Consider the following 16,075-nt stretch of genomic DNA (forward strand, 5'->3'; position numbering starts at 1 on the left):
GCACCACCCCCCTTTTTTGCAATTTGAAAATAAATTTAAAATTGCAGCTAGACGAACCTGTATAGCTGAGGAGGATGCCCCCGCATCGAAAAGAGATGCTAAAATTCCAAAACCTTGTAAACTGGTGTTGAATATGGGTCAAGATTGCTGTCTGTAGCCCATTTTGAAAATGTTTGCCATTTGCTGCTGTACAAACATCTAGTCAAAGGTTTGTGGGTGGCTAGAACATTTCTTTGAACTGGGATAAAAAGACTGGTATGCCTGGCAATCACTGGAACTGGAGAAGCTATGGCGCGAGCTTGAGATTTTCAAGGTTTGGACGAAGGAGTCACTCTGGATGGGACAACAGGTCTGGAGGCAGGTCCAGATTCCAAGGTTTCTCGATTAAGTGAGGCCACAGAAAGGGAACCCATATCTGTCAAGGTCAGAATGGAGCAATGAGAATTATCTTGTTCTTCGACATGTTGGCTTTCTTCAGAAACTGGGAAATGACAAAAATCAGGAGAAATGCACACAGTAGATGGGGGGGGGGCTATCATGAAGGAGATCATCTCTCAGTAACTCCACCGCGGGGGGGGGGGGGGTCAGGGCAAAATAGCTGCTGCATTTATTGCTTGGGGGGGATGCAAAGAGGTCGCAGCAGGGCTGGTCCCATTTGCAGAATATCCTTTTCGCCACCAAGGATTGAGAGACCACTCATGAGGCATCAGGATGCTCCTGCTCAAATTTGTCAGTGTTGACAGATGAAATTGCTCATTCCCATACTCTGAGAGCTTCTCGACAAAGAGAGTAAGATCTGGTTCCCCCTTGTTTGTTGATGTACCCAAACTTCTGACATGTTGTCTGTCTGGATAATAATTGTTCCAGAGGGGAGGGTTCCTTGGAATGCTCGCAATGCCAGCAGCACTGCCCTGCCCTCATCACTAGAACACTGATGTGCAAACTGACCACTGGGACCAAGTGCCTTGGACCGTCTTTCCCAGATAATGCTCCCCCCACCCCATCCAGGATGCATCCATGGTCACTATGGCTTGGGGTTAAGAAGGGACAAAGGGACTGCCCGATAGAATGTCGTTAGAATAGAGCTACCAACCTCAGGTCCTTTTTGCATAAACTGGTGATCTGAACGTGATGGGTTATTGGTTGTCTCAGTAATGACCATTGGGATGCCAAGAGTCATTGCAGAATTCACATGTGAAACTTCGCAAAAACTAACGTGACTGTGGCAACATAGATTCCAGAAACTATAATAAGTCTTACAGTCACTGTTCTGTTGTGAATAATTTGGGTGACCTGTGATTTTATTACTCAAGTATTTCTTAGGGTAGAGATGAGATGCACGTGTTTGTCTAACACCTGCTCCTATGAACTCTAGATGTTGTGTTGGTTCTGTGTGAATTTTCATAATTCACAGTGATCCCCAGCAAGGAGCAAGTTTGTAGGACGTAGCTTCTTGCTTGCAGCAGTAGATAACTGGTGGATGCGGTAATCAGTCAAAGTATGGAAACGCCCAGAATCCTTGCAGTCTGAAATGAGCTGTGACCAGTGCCATACATTTAGTGAACATCCTGGGGGCTGTATTGAGACCAAAGGGCATGGCTCTGAACTGATGACTGGCTCCCAGCTGAAAGCGCAAAAATCTTCTAGAGCACTTGCCTATTTTTATATGACAATATGCATCCTGAAGACCTACTGAGCACATCAAATAGTCTTTCCCTAAAAACAGGAGAATAGGCTGAACAGTGACCATCCGGAATTTGCTATGTTGAACTGACTTGTTCAAAACGCTGACATCCAAAATTGGTCTTCAGTCCCGTTTTTTGCACTGAAAAGAATATTGAGCAAACCCCGGATCCTATCTGTTCTGGTGGGACTCCTTGGATGACTCGAGCAGTTTTTGAATCTCTAGAACAGCCGCATCCTTGTGACTGGATGGAATGTCCAGGATTATCTTTGGTTGTTTGGGTAGTTTTAAGAAGGGAATATTGTAACCTCTGGTTATGATCCTCTGCACCCAATTGTCCTTTGTTATGGATAGCCAGGCAGGCAGATGCAAGGAAAGTCATCCCCCGACTGCCTCCAGAGGATGGCAATCAGGCCTCCATTCAGGAGCACTGATAGGGACTGCCAGTGAAAGAATCCCTAGAACCTTGATTTTCGGGCCACCTCTGCCTCTAGCATGACATCTTCCATTACGATTCCCCCCTCTGCCCCAGAGGGAATCACTGCCATGCAGGTCCTGGAAAGACCTTTGGAACTTTTTGAACTAAAGCTTGCCACTCCTCTGGTTCCTTGAATAGGGCCATTGAGGACTGGTAAAGCGTACTCCCATGGCAGAAAGTGCCTTTCCATTCTCTCACATCTGGCAAGGGTCTCCCTAACTTTGGGATCAAAAAGGGATGCTCCATCAAAAGGAGCAGACAAAAAAAAAAAAAAAAAAAAAAAAAAAAAAAACAACTTAAATGGCACTGCACACTCACAAGTGCGCCCAGACATATCTCCTCAGAGCTATGCCAGAACCTGCTGCACTAGTAGTCCTCTCTGCTGCGTGTGCAATGAGCCTCATGGACGAATTAGAGATGGAATCAAGGGGTGCCAGTTGGCAAGCTATTTTACTTTGAAACCCCTCAGGTATGGTTCCTGTTAGAGCATCAGATAGCTCCTTTATCAGATCTCTCTGAAGCCCGGTGAAGTGTGCCACAGAGTTCAAGGACTTAAGTGCGAAGGTCAGTGAAGCGTATACAAACTTCCCAAATCTATCTATCGTCCTACTAGACTCCTTTTTAGGAGGATGGATAGTAGGACTCTCATCAGCAAGTTCCTTTTTGGTGGCTGCCGCAATCACCATGGCATCCAGTGACGCACTTTTATCCCAGTGCTGCTGATCCATGGGATCTGACAGTATCCGATCTGGCCTTTTAGGGACTGGTTCGATGGAATCAGAAATCTTCCAACCCCGCTGCATGATCATCTTAGATGGTCAGCGGGCGGATAGATCCGAGTGGTAGATGGTCGAGCACCAAAAGCCTCTAAGTATACTGACTTCTCCAAGGAAGGTTGTTGAGCAGTCCAGCCACCTCTCCGTTTAAGAATCTCTAGAATGTCACAGAGAGAGACCTTCTGGGTTGACCTTAGGGAACCTTCCCCTTCATCAAAGTCAATATCTTCAGCGCAAGACTCTTCAGGGGAGTCCATCTGCTTCCTCTTGCACTTTCTCTTCTGGGGCACCTCTTCAGTGGGACTGGCCGGGGAAGTGTCCAAAGACAATATAACCACCACAGTTGCATCTTGAGGTTTCTGTACCCACTGTCCCACGTCAGAAGTTGGTGGTAACTCAGGGTGAGAAGTACCACCGAGGTGTTGTTCCGACAAGAAAGGGATCAACTGTGAGCCCGTAGAGGACAAGGCTCTCTCCATGTCCCAGAAAGCAGGCCCCACTGTAGAGGAATGGGAGCCCAAAAGCGAAATAGACTCCTTCAAAACCATGGTCCCATCCCACATTGAGGTAACCGCTCCCGAACCCAAAACCAGAGTCAAACTTACATGTGTCAAAGCCCAGAGAAGCATGTATGGCTCAGAAAAAAAAAAACTATCTACAATCCACAGAACAGACAACAAAGCTGCGACCCCGAGAGGTCTCCGGTACCGAAAGAGCCAGAGAGCAAAGAGTAGTCATCAATGCTGGAGACAAGGCTCTCACAGTTGCCAATACTGTCGACACCAGGACTGTCGGAACTGGGAACTCCGAATTCTCAGTTCGAGTCAGAGGAAGAACAAGAATCGGGTGAGAGACATGTAAGGTTCCAGAGCCAGAAGTGCTGGGAACCAAGGAAGTGGCTAATCTCTCGCCACCAGGAGCAGGTCCACTAGCCTCAAAACATTGGTCTCCACAGAGATTCTGGTGGAACGGACCGAACAGACCGATGGACATCAGGGTCCATCCAAGAACAGACTTGGTGGTTAATCTACAAAAGGGTCAGTTCTTGGGGAGACGACTGTACAAGGCAAATCCTTGAAGGAAAACTCCTTCGGTTCCGAGACAGGTGGGACGAAGGAGGTAAAATAGGTCCGAGTAGAGGAAGCAGTGGCTGCCAGAATTGTCTGTGCAGAGGTCGGCACCAAAGATGGCAGCTTCTTCTCAGTCAGTTCCACTAAAACTGTGGAAACCGAAGAAGACAATCTTTTTAACAGGCAGTTCTGATGAATGTGTCAGAACAGAGCGGCACTACGTTTTTTTGAAAACTCAAGCTTGGTGGAGGAGGAAGACTGGGAACTAATATCAATCTTAGAAATTCCAGATATGGCCTCATCAAAACTAGTTTTTATTAGTCCTTTTAAAATTAACTTATTTTTCTTCTCTTCATGGGTGCAGTGGCTAAAACCATGACAGATGGCACAATCTTCCTGAAGGTGCACTGGGCTCAAGCAGTAAACAAAAGTCATGTCTGTTCAGAATTCATCAGTTTACTGTCACACTTCTGGCATTTGCTGAAGCCAGAATTGCCTTTACTCTCTTCAGCCATGTCAAATAATGCTCAGACAGAGAAGTAGAAAAACGTACCAACAATGGTACGAAAGAGCTACTGAAAATGGTAAGAAAGGAAAGGACAGGCAGGTACCAACAATGGTAGACTGGAGAGAAAAATACACCAGAAAAGTTAAGGGAAGAGGAGCCAGGCAAGAATAAAGTTCCAGAGAAATACTATTTAACAGAGAAAGTGAAGGAAGGATAAATAGCACTTACAAAAATGAAATAAATCACTAGCTCGAGAGCTGACTGGAGGGGAATGTGTTTGGCACTTAAAGTGGCAAGCAAGAGGTAATCCTGAGAGGAGTATTATGGGTAAAGCTAGGTTCCAGAGTTTTTGGAATAACAGCCAAGTTGGTTCCGAGATATGGAATGAACCCACAATCAGGATTAAGTGAAGATTGACAACACCAGATCTGCTGTTATAGAGATTAAGAAAATTTTGGGAGAAATAATCCGCTTTCAGCAGGGAATATTACTTATAGGTAGGGACTGGAATTTGATGTATCGGGGGCTAGAATGGAAAATATAACAGGGTAGATTTCTGAATATATGAAAATACTTGGTAAGGAAGATGGGAATTCAGTAGTAGAAACTCAGAATTTACATATTATTCCCCAAGGTATTATAACTGGGTAAGGCTAGACAAATTATATTTCACAGGAAGATATGTATTTAACAAAAAGCTTTTGACACACATTCAATAACCGTTTCATATCAGAGGCCAACAATAACAAAGATAAAAGTCCAGGGTAATGAAGTAAAAATAAGAGACTGGTGCTTCCCCACCTACCTGATAGAGAGAAGAATTTAAAGGAATCAGTTTGTTTGTGTCTTTTGGCTTTTCCCGGTTAGGGGCCGCCACAGCGGAACTCCGGTCCGCTAATGATTGGCAGTAGAGTTTTACGTGCTGGCTTGCCGGGCCTAACGCACAACCTTCAACGGAGGAATGCCCATTCACGCATGTCGCCACACAGAAGACGCTCTGAGAATCGAACGGGCAACGTCTAGCTGTGAGGCGACAACGCTACTGCAGCACCACCACCACAGTAATTTAAGGAATCAGTACTGGAAATTATTCAGAAGTTATTAGGGAAGTCTTGATTAAAAAAAAAAAAAAAAAGTTATTAGGGAAGATAGAAAGTGTATCGTAAGTTACACCTAGTCAGTATGATAAAATGAAAGTAGGGTTTAAAAACAGAGCAGAAATAAAAAAAGGAAATATGGTTAAGAAGTAACAAGAATTATTTAGAGGGGTTGACAAAGTTTAAAGGATTGCGGAATAAGGGGAATCTTACAGAAGATTAAGAGTGCTAAAGAGAAAATACGGGAGTACTTGGATAATATACAAGAGTTAGAAAGACTGTTGTTAAACAATTGTTTTTTGTTAAGAACCCCAGATCACAAAAACTGTTAGCACAACTTAGGCAACAGAAAGCGGAAAAGGTTGTTGCAAAACTTAGGGAGCCTACAACAAGAAAAATAACCAGAGATACTATAGAGGTATTACAGATATTTCAGAAATTTTATGAAAATTTGGATAAAGCAGAAATGTTGGGAAATCAAGAAAAAGCACAAATGTAAATATTTATGAAGACTTAAATATACCGTGGTTAGAGACACATGAAGCTCAACAATCAACAGTTAAGGAACTTCCAAGATAGCTGCACACCGAGTAACAGCTTAATTTCAGCTCTCCTGATGTGAAAACAGGAAATCAGAAGGGAGAGCCAGTGAATTTCTCTTTTTGGGTAAATTTCAGTTACTAAATGGTAAGCCCACTGCCTGGATGCCAGCAAAGAAGAATTTTAGTGAACCTGAAAGAAATTCAGCCACAAAAATGGAAGAAAAAAGACTGGCTGGGAAGAATCAAACAGCTGTGCAGCAAAAAGCAGTTCAAGCTTTAGCTTTGGTGCGAGACAGGACTTCCAGCACTCTCGAGGAAAAATGTGCTTAGAGCTGATTAAAATAAGTGAAACACTGAAGGACTGCATCAACTCAAATAACAAAAGGCTGGAAAAATGAAAGACGCTTTAAACAGATATTCACAAGAGATGAATAAAACTCCAACAAGCAGAGGTCAAAATGAATAAAAGGCTGGCTGAGTACGAGACTGCTCAAGAACAGATGTAATTAGAGGACGGAGCATGTAGGAAAACCTGAGATTTTCTGCTGTACCAGAGACACAGAAGGATTAGACTGTATGAATTTTATAAAATGACAATTAAGCAACTGGACTGGTATTCCACAGCAGCTGATAATTGAAAGGGCACATGGTGTGTATGCTCCTAACCTGGCCATGAGAAAGCAGACAAGACCTGTATTAGTAGAGATGCCAGCAGAAAGTGTCGATTCTGAAAATACTGTGGCAGAAGGACAAAGTACTAAAAGCTGGAGACAATTTGGAGAAAACGAATCTTCACTATACACCAGGTAGAAGAGGAGCAAATTTATTCCAGCAATCAGGGAATGTGAAAATGGAGGTACGAGATTCAAGCTGCTGTATTCAGCTTCCTTCAGAATATTTTTACTGCAGGATCAAAGAGTTGAGTACAAACCCTTATGTAACCTGGTGGATAGCCAGCTGGCTCACAGACAGGACCCAGTATTTAGAATTGGGGAGTCTGCCTCTACAAAAAGGCCAGTCACAAGCAGAGTACCTCAGTGATCAGTCCTGGGACTGCTCCTTTTTGGAATTTACTTCTCTGAGGTAAAGGCCAACGTCAATAGCCTCTGGCTAACTTTGCAGATGATTGCCAATTACGAGCAGTCATTGAATCGCCCACCTACACAAATGTTCTCCAAGAAGGGTGACTGAGAAAACTGGTGCCAGAGCCATGGACTAAAACTAAATGTCAAGAAATGCACAATGGTATCCTTCAAGAAGTCATCCACCCCTGGTAACTATCATAATGACAACACACACCCAAGAGGTGACAAAGTAGTCAGTGTCTTGGGGACACTCTGCCAGTAATCTAGCCTTTGACCATCATGTGTCTACAGTAGTGAGGAAATAATTCTACGCTGTGCAACTTATAAACAAGGTATAGCATCTAGGTCAAAGGAAGTCACGGTTCCACTGTATTCAGCAATCAGACCCATCATTGAGTAAAGTGCCTCCTTTGGTATGTACCTAATCAGGCACATCGAACTGGAATGTCCACAGGTTCCTCACTAAAAATACGGGGTGCAAGTAACAAGTCCTATGCAGACTGTCTCAAGGCCCTATCATCTCTGTATTCTGTCTCCTACATGCTTTTGAGAGGAGATAAATACCTGGCATAGAAGACCTTGTCAGACCCCACTCTGATGGACCCCCTGCATATCCGCAAAATAAACAGCACCAGAATTACCTGTTCTAAAGACTTAAACCTTGCCTGTAATATAAATAGGACCTGCTGGAGAGACAAGTATGTATACCAAAGACTACCCCTTCTATGAAACAGGCTCCCCATCCATGTGAAGCAGAGTTCCTCCCTAACCCAATTCAAGTACAACTTGGACAACTGCATAGGGAACATGAAATTCATCCCTGGCTTGGCACCTATGTCTCTAATGGACACCGGCAACCTGTAAATGGCTCATCTCCCAAGCCCCTGCTTATACTGCGAGGGTAATAAAATTGGTCATGGCTAGGCTTAAAAAGGCCCTTGTGTTCATTAGCCTACTAAACACCACTGAATTTTTTTCTGATGCAGAGTACGCTAAAGAGGAAATACAGAAGTATACCCAATAAAAAACGGAACTATCATACAAAAGGGGACTCGCATTATTCTTCTGAAAATAAAACTCATATAGAGACCTTGCAGTAAAACCTTTTGCAATGTTCTAAAGGAAAATGCTTGAGACAAAGAGAAAAGCACAGCAGCTGAACCAGATACTGCATTTGGGAGATGGAGATCAACAGGAAGAAAGCCAGCGATTCTAAAATTGATGCTCTCTAATCCCACATTTATTCATTAATCACATCTGTGAAACATAGCTGAACAAGAAAAACTGGAAATATTGGACTTTGACTTTGTTAAACTTGCAGGAGACTCCAAAAGTATATGTCCTACTTCAAGTCAGTAACATTTAAAGAACATTAAAGGGAAGCAAAGAGAAAGGAAAAAAAGAAAGAAGTGCAAGTAGAATAATGCGTGTTCTTAACAGTATTTTTTATAAAGCATTCCATGGTGTATACTGCATATTATACAGTAAAGCATTTTCAGTTATTTTTGTGCGTTAGAGATACGAAAGTAAACAGATGCCCTTTTTATTATTTCTTCTTCTTCTCTAGTTTTGAGAAAAATAAGCATTGCAATGTAAAAAAGAGAAGAAAGGCCAGACAGAAGCATGTTTAAGATAACAGGCACCTTTGGCTGTTCAGGTGAGAGGTGGGTTGTAAAACTATACAGATCATAAGTAGAAAGCCCAGGGGAATGACTGGTTAAGCACTTGGCTTGATCCAACAACAAGTTTTAAGTGGAAGCAATTAAACAACAGAATGCTGAATGCAATGAAAAGTTTTCCCTTAGCACGAAGCATCAGAGACTATCCATGTGCAACTAACAGTGGGTAAAACTGCCTTCCAGTTTATAGCCTGCTACAGACCAGCCTCCAAAACCCAGGAACCCCACTATGCCTTTCTGAGAACACTGGAAAATATGAAGGTCTCTCCAAACACCATTATATTGGGCGACTTCAACTACCCAAACATAGACTGGGAGCATTACTCTAGCTCCAACACCCTAGCCCAAAGGTTCCTAGAATTTATAAACTCAAATGCTATGGAACAACTTGTTACCACTCCCACAAAAGGGGAAAACATACTGGACCTGATCATCACCAACATGGGGACTCTATGCTCCAGACCAGAAGTGTATCCCTCACTGGTAAGATCAGACCATAAACTAATCTCACTGGATATTCACATCCCGACCCCAACCCCTGCCCAGAAAACCACAGTGAAAAACTTCTCTAAAGCAAATTTCACACTCCTCAAAACCGAGGTGGAATCCTTTAAAGCCCCCGGGCCTGTGGAAAATACGGCCCAGACCGCAGAATCCTTTATAAACGCATTCTATGAACACCTTCAGGAATGCATGGTTCATGCGATCCCAAATAAAACCAAGACCCAATCCTCCAAAGGCAGACGTCCTATCTGGTGGACCCCAGCCATAAACAAACTATACAATAGAAGGAGGAAGCTACTAAATAATAGAGCAAAATCCCAAAAAGGGAAGGCATCACTGATCAGTATTAGCAAAAAACTACGGGCACTCATAAAATTGTCTAAGGCCAGCTTCGAGAGAAAAATTGCACAGGACACTAAGGATAATTACAAGGCTTTCTTTAGTTATGTTAGGAACCTGGATGGTAATTCCCAGATATGCTCAGAATTAGTCCAAAATGACTAAAAATATACTGAACCCACAGACATTGCCAACATCCTAGCTGACCGGTTCAGCGCAAACTTCTCCCCCCCTCCCCACCAAAAGGGCAAATATCTATCTCAGCAGAGTGCTGCCCCCCTGACATCTCAGATACTCAGGTAAGAGCCGCCCTCTCCAAAGCAAAAAACACAGCATCAATGGGACCAGACGGTGTCCCGGGCTGCGTCCTACATGAACTCCAAGAAGAGCTAAACCCAAACATAAAACTACTGTTCAATCTCAGCCTTACTACAGGATATGTGCCCAAAGAGTGGCGTACAGCAACAGTGGTCCCTCTCCATAAAGGTGGTGCCTCAACGGATCCTGGAAACTATCACCCCATAAGCCTGACTAGCTTGGTCTGCAAAGCTATGGAAAGGATCATCCTGGACCTCATAAATAAAGATATTGGGGACCTACAGACACTGGATCCTACCCAATTCGGCTTTGTTAAGGGCAGATCCTGCCTCTTAAACCTGGTTGATTTCTTTGAAACAGTCACCAAGGCCATTGACGAGGGAAGGTGGTCCACACAGCCTACCTGGGCCTCATAAAAGCCTTGATACAATACCCACTCGGGCATTATAGATAAGCTCACCAGCTTAAATATAAACCCCTATGTCACTAGATGGATTGCAAACTGGCTCAAGGACAGAACCCACATGGTTAGAATTGCTGGAGCCATGTCAGACTCCAAACCAGTTACAAGTGGTGTCCCACAAGGCTCAGTCCTGGGACCTCTCTTGTTCGGTATATATTTCTCGGAGGTACAGGCAAACACGGAAGGACTGTGGCTGACCAAGTTCGCAGATGACTGCAAACTGGGCGCCGTAATCGACTCTCCAGCCGACACAAGCATCCTCCAAAAAGGCCTCATAGAAACAGACAACTGGTGCCACAGCCATGGCCTCAAGCTAAATGCCAAAAAGTGTATAGTCATCCCCTTTGGCAAAAACAAAGTGCCCACAAATTATCACATAGGTGGTAATCCATTAAGTACAGAAGAAGTAATTAGGGACCTGGGGACCCAAGTTGATAGCAATCTCTCATTTGACAACCATGTGGCCAAAGTGGTTAGGAAAAACATTTTATATAGCCCACGTAATCATGAATGGATTCACATTTAGATCAGGGGAGGTCATCGCGCCTCTTTACTCATCCCTCATCAGGCCCATAATTGAGTACAATGCCCCTTTTGGGATGTACCTTACCAGACACCTACAGCAACTGGAAAGACCCCAAAAGTACCTCACCAAGAGGATCAAAGGGCTCAAACAGATGCCGTATGCTGCCTGGTTAAAGAAACTCCAGCTCTACTCAGTGGCATACCTCCTGCTCAGAGACTATCTGTGCCTGATGTATAAAGCAATGTCCAACCCGGAATTAATGGACATGCTGCACCTCAGAAAATCCAAATACCATCAAGCTATGCGCTCGAGAGACTTGAACCTCAGCACTGAAATAAATAGGACATGCTGGAGGGACAGATTCATACCCCAGAGGCTCCCTTCACTCTGGAATAAAATCCCAGTCCAGGTTAGGCAGAGTCCCTCATTGACTCTCTTCAAGGGGAATCTTGATGAGTGGATGGGAGATCGTAGGTTTACCCCGGGTATCACTTCTGTGTCACTGTTAGACAGAGGCACAGTATACTAACCTCGAAAAAGGGCATAGCAAAATTAATTTAAAATGGGTGGCGAAAGCCAAACACACTCTGGCTAGGCTTATAAATGCCCTAGGGCAGATAGCCTAGTATGAACCTATGAACCTATAAGATGTGACATAGGTTCAAATAGACATGACAAGAAACAACTCTATAAAAGCTCAACCTGCCAAACATTAGTGCATGCATGTAAAACAAAAGCTGAAACTAGACATAAAAAGGCTGCTACACGTAACAGGTAGGAATAATAACTTCTCTTCATAATGGCAAAACTTTCCATATTATGTGGAATGTGAATTGTCTCTCAGGTATTTGCAAAAGAGAAAGTGTAGTGAACTATAGTAAGAAATGCAGAGTGCAAACAGCTATGCTACAGGAAACAAAGAATGTAAAGAACTGAGCACGTGAATGTGATAAAGAAAGGATTTCAGGTTGGTTATTCACCAGAATATCTGGGAAAAAGGAAAAGGGAGTATGCTAGAAGAGCTCCAATAGCGGCAAAGGAGAAAAAAAGATAATAATGGCAGATTTGTTGTAGTAAGGGAATATACTGGCAAGCGAGGAGGATTACGCTGGCATGTATTTATATTCCACCTAAAACTTCTACAATGGAGCTTAACGGAACAATCACAGAGTCTAATCTTCTGACCGAAAGAAACTTGCCCTGATACCTCCCAGTTGTCAGCACCCACTTTCCACATCATCATGAACCTTACTACTGGTTTCAATTTACTTTATGCAGCCCCGTTTTCATTCCCTCTGGTAAACACAATTAATATTCAGTTCCTGTCAAAGCTTTCAGTCACTGGGAAACAACAAGGTTATTACATTTGTGTATGTGTGCGTTTGTGGTGGTTAGGCAAGACTCTTGGCATTTTCTGTTCAAGAACTTTTCAAAAAGCTTATCTTAATTGTATAGCTCTATTTCCTTTATTTATTCTGCATAGCATAATTGAGAGCATTCTAGTCAAAAGAATGCTAAGATTTAGTATGAATTCACTAAACTGTAGTCTACTGACATGTACCCCTTATTCTATAGTAAAGCAATCTCAGAATTAGTATGTATAACTATCACGGGTTGCCGTACTGCACAGCCACATTGTGACAGCAAGTTTTGGATAGTTTTGGACTTCGTTTAAAATTAATCTATTGCTTGCATCACACTTTTTTTTTTTTTTTTTACAGCAGTTTAGAAAAAAACATTACACTTGGCCAGTATTCAGAGATCAAAAAACAAAACTTGAAAGAAAATAAAAAGAAGAAAAAAAAAAGACTGCTTGAAACTTTTTCTACAAAGCAAGTGGCAGTCCTGCATAAACATCATAGCTAGCCTTCAGAAATATACACAAAATAAAATAGGAAATAAAACAGAAAACTCTGTTTACTAATGTTTTAGCTTTGCGTTGCTCATATGCTTTTCTGCAAGGTAGTAGCAAGTAAGGTCTTACAGAAAAGTAGCATTTCTGGAATTTTGAGGATAAAAAGCACAGGTGAAACTAATGAACAAGCCAGTGAGAGTTGTTTTGAGTACAACTGCAATTTCAAATGGAATTTGACTAATACCATTAAAACTTCCTATAAATACCCATCCCCCAACTCCCGCAGCCAAAGCTGGGATGTGTTCAGAATGCCAGACTGAAAGTGTAAGCAAAAACCACAATCAAAACAAACAATCTCTGGGACTGTCCCTTTAAGACAATTTAAGACAATTATGAAGAAATTATCAGCTTTCAGCATGGAATATTGCTTATAGGTAGGGACTGGAATTTGATTTGCAATAGTGAGGATGTATCTGTGTGGCCTTGAAGGGGAAAATATAACAAAAACAGGACAGATTTTTGAAGAAAGAGATGAAAATATTTGGTACGGAAGAGGTGAATTAAGTAGCAGGACCTTGGACAGAATTTACATATTATTCCTCAAGCTAGAACAACTGGGCTAGGCTAGACACAAATTATATTTTACGGAACGTGCGTGTGAGAAGATAGGTGAAGGCTGCCAGCCTAGCTAGATAGAATTTGTAGATAATTCTGCCATTTGTAAATATTAATGTAAGCCACAAGCGTGTTTCTCTTAAATGTGAAAAGACTGTATTGTATGTTGAACTGAAATGACTGTAACAGTGCACTCTGCTGTAAGAAAGCTGGTACATCAAGCATTGTGAAATTCTTTGATCTAAAACTCGGAGCCGAGATGTTTAGAGGGTGGCATTCTGCCTATTGTTTTGAGGCCAGAGTTAATGGCTAGAATTTACATGTATAATTTCTTTTAATGTTCTGGTTTCCTGACCAGCTGCAAGATCAAAAGGGCTATTAACCTCTAAGTTTCTGTTAGCCTGGGAACCACAAAGAAATGATGTAATCTGAAATGAATCAGTGGTACCGTGTTATCAATTTAAGGACAGAAAGAATGAGGGCATTGAGCATTTGTCTTGAGAACATCCAACTCACCAGCACTGCCTGTGTTCTATATGTAAGTTTATTTTAGAACTGTGTTTCCTCTTACATATAGCTAGGAACTATGAAGATTAGTTTTTTTCTGTATTGATGTCAGATCTTTTCTACTGTATTATTTTAAGTATTTCTCTGTGATCTCTGAACTCTTGACTGGCACTGTGTAGTAAGACGTATTGTCTTGTGTTTTTAGTTATAATTAAATATTGTTAAACCTTTCACCTCTGGCTGTTTTGTGTAGAGATAATTTAAGCTCTAGAGTACAATGCATGTATATAGTGATACTGGCCAAGCCACTCCAATAAGTCTTGACTGTTCAGTTGCACTTAACATTTGGATAACAATATTGCACAGTATAATTGGACACCCTTTCATAAGGGCATTTTAGTAGCTGATAAATTAGTGGGTGGTGGCAAGTGGTACTACCGCATAGTCTGGGTAAAAGGGGCACAGTTGGAGAAACTGTGCTAGCCTTCCTCAGGAGTGTCTGTTTGGTTGTACATAACTCTTATCTCAAAGTGTGTGTGTGTGTGTGTGTGTGTGTGTGTGTGTGTGTGTGTGTGTGTGTGTGTGTGTGTGTGTGTGTGTGTGTGTGTGTGTGTGTCAGGTACTTGGGTAGGGACATGAAGTACTGGTTAGACAGAGAGGGGGCTGGAGGTTTTAGCTTGCCCACCAGGCTGAGATCTGGACCCTATAGCTGTGCCAGTGGGGAATCTTATTGGGAACCTGGAGAGAAAGGAAGAAACCAGCCCTAACCAAGTGGGATAAGTTGATGCTTCCAAAACAACATGGTGGCTTAGGATTACCTGATCTGAAGGTATATTTTAGAGCTACACAGTTAAGGCTCTTATAAATAACACAAACAGAAAGCTTCACTTCAAAGTGGAAAGGGATGACGAAACAGAGGAGCAAGTTTCAAGAAGTAAGGACATGGTATGATTTTGGATGCAAATACTTAAGAAGAACAGCAGCCATACAGAGAAATATACTTGTAAAGTAGCCGAAAGTATACTAATTGCTAAGCCAACAACATGGGAATGGAGAAAGATTCTACCTATAGGGATGACTTCAATCAGGAGCAAAGAATAAGCAAGAGGGGGTAGGGGCTTTACTGGACAAAGCTGGCAAAAGAACCAAGGCACTGGGAACAAATTAGAGAGAGAGGTAATAAAATGGGAAGAAGACAAGACATTTGCACCATCAGATATTGATATCAGTGTATAAGCAAACAGAAAGGAATAGGTTAAGTTTCTAGTGGGATCTAAAACAGAAGCTGCTGTTAAAAAATGGATAATTAGTAGAGAAGATAAAATATTGTAGTATAACTATAAGAATCAAATCAGACGATGTCAGAAAAGATTGGGAAGGGAGATTAGAAAAGCAATTTTTTGCACAAGTACTACTCCACCCCAAGAAAATGACAAAGAATTTTTCCTCAGGTATATGGCAAATTTGTAGGTGCGATGTGGAAGAAAGCGGTACCTAGTACCATATGTTGTCAGAGGGTAATAAGTTGTCAGATTTCAAAAATTCCCTGCAGAGTACTCAGTCAGGAATGCTGGGTGAGCATATGAGTATAACTAAGGAAACTTTTTTTTTTTTTTTTTAGCTGGGATACAGGATCTGAATTGACTAGACATAGTAAAGTCTTTTTAAGTTTAATTCTGGTGGCTGTCAAACAATTGCTAGAAAATGGAAATCAAAGTCTAAACCAGCCAAACTTTAAGTAGTGAATATTTTGACAGAGAAAACAAGAAAAGGCTATAGGATCTTTAGGAAACAGTTTGAGTAAATTATATAGAAACAAATTGAAATTCTGGGAACAATACTTGCAGAAAATATTTTAGAGGAGGAATACGGTTTAAGAAAAGGTAGGGATTGAACAATTTATGTAATGTTGGACTGATTACATTTCATATAAGAATATAGGAGATGTATAATGTTTGTAAATGTGAACTTGTTAATATGGGTTATTTGCTTTTATAATAATGTAAGTTTGCCTATGTCATCAGTGTTA

At 42.0% G+C, this 16,075-nt stretch overlaps 1 protein-coding gene across 1 annotated transcript in view; it reads right to left on the reverse strand.

Moving 5' to 3' along the window:
* The window catches only part of LOC122803240 (breast cancer type 2 susceptibility protein-like), a 382,249-nt gene that overhangs the window by 246,019 nt on the left and 120,155 nt on the right, over window positions 1-16,075 (reverse strand). The gene's annotated exons all lie outside the window — the stretch shown is intronic.

The sequence above is a fragment of the Protopterus annectens genome, chromosome 5.part1 (assembly GCF_019279795.1).
Source record: "Protopterus annectens isolate FY-2018-M chromosome 5.part1, PAN1.0, whole genome shotgun sequence".
Lineage (NCBI taxonomy): Eukaryota > Metazoa > Chordata > Ceratodontiformes > Protopteridae > Protopterus > Protopterus annectens.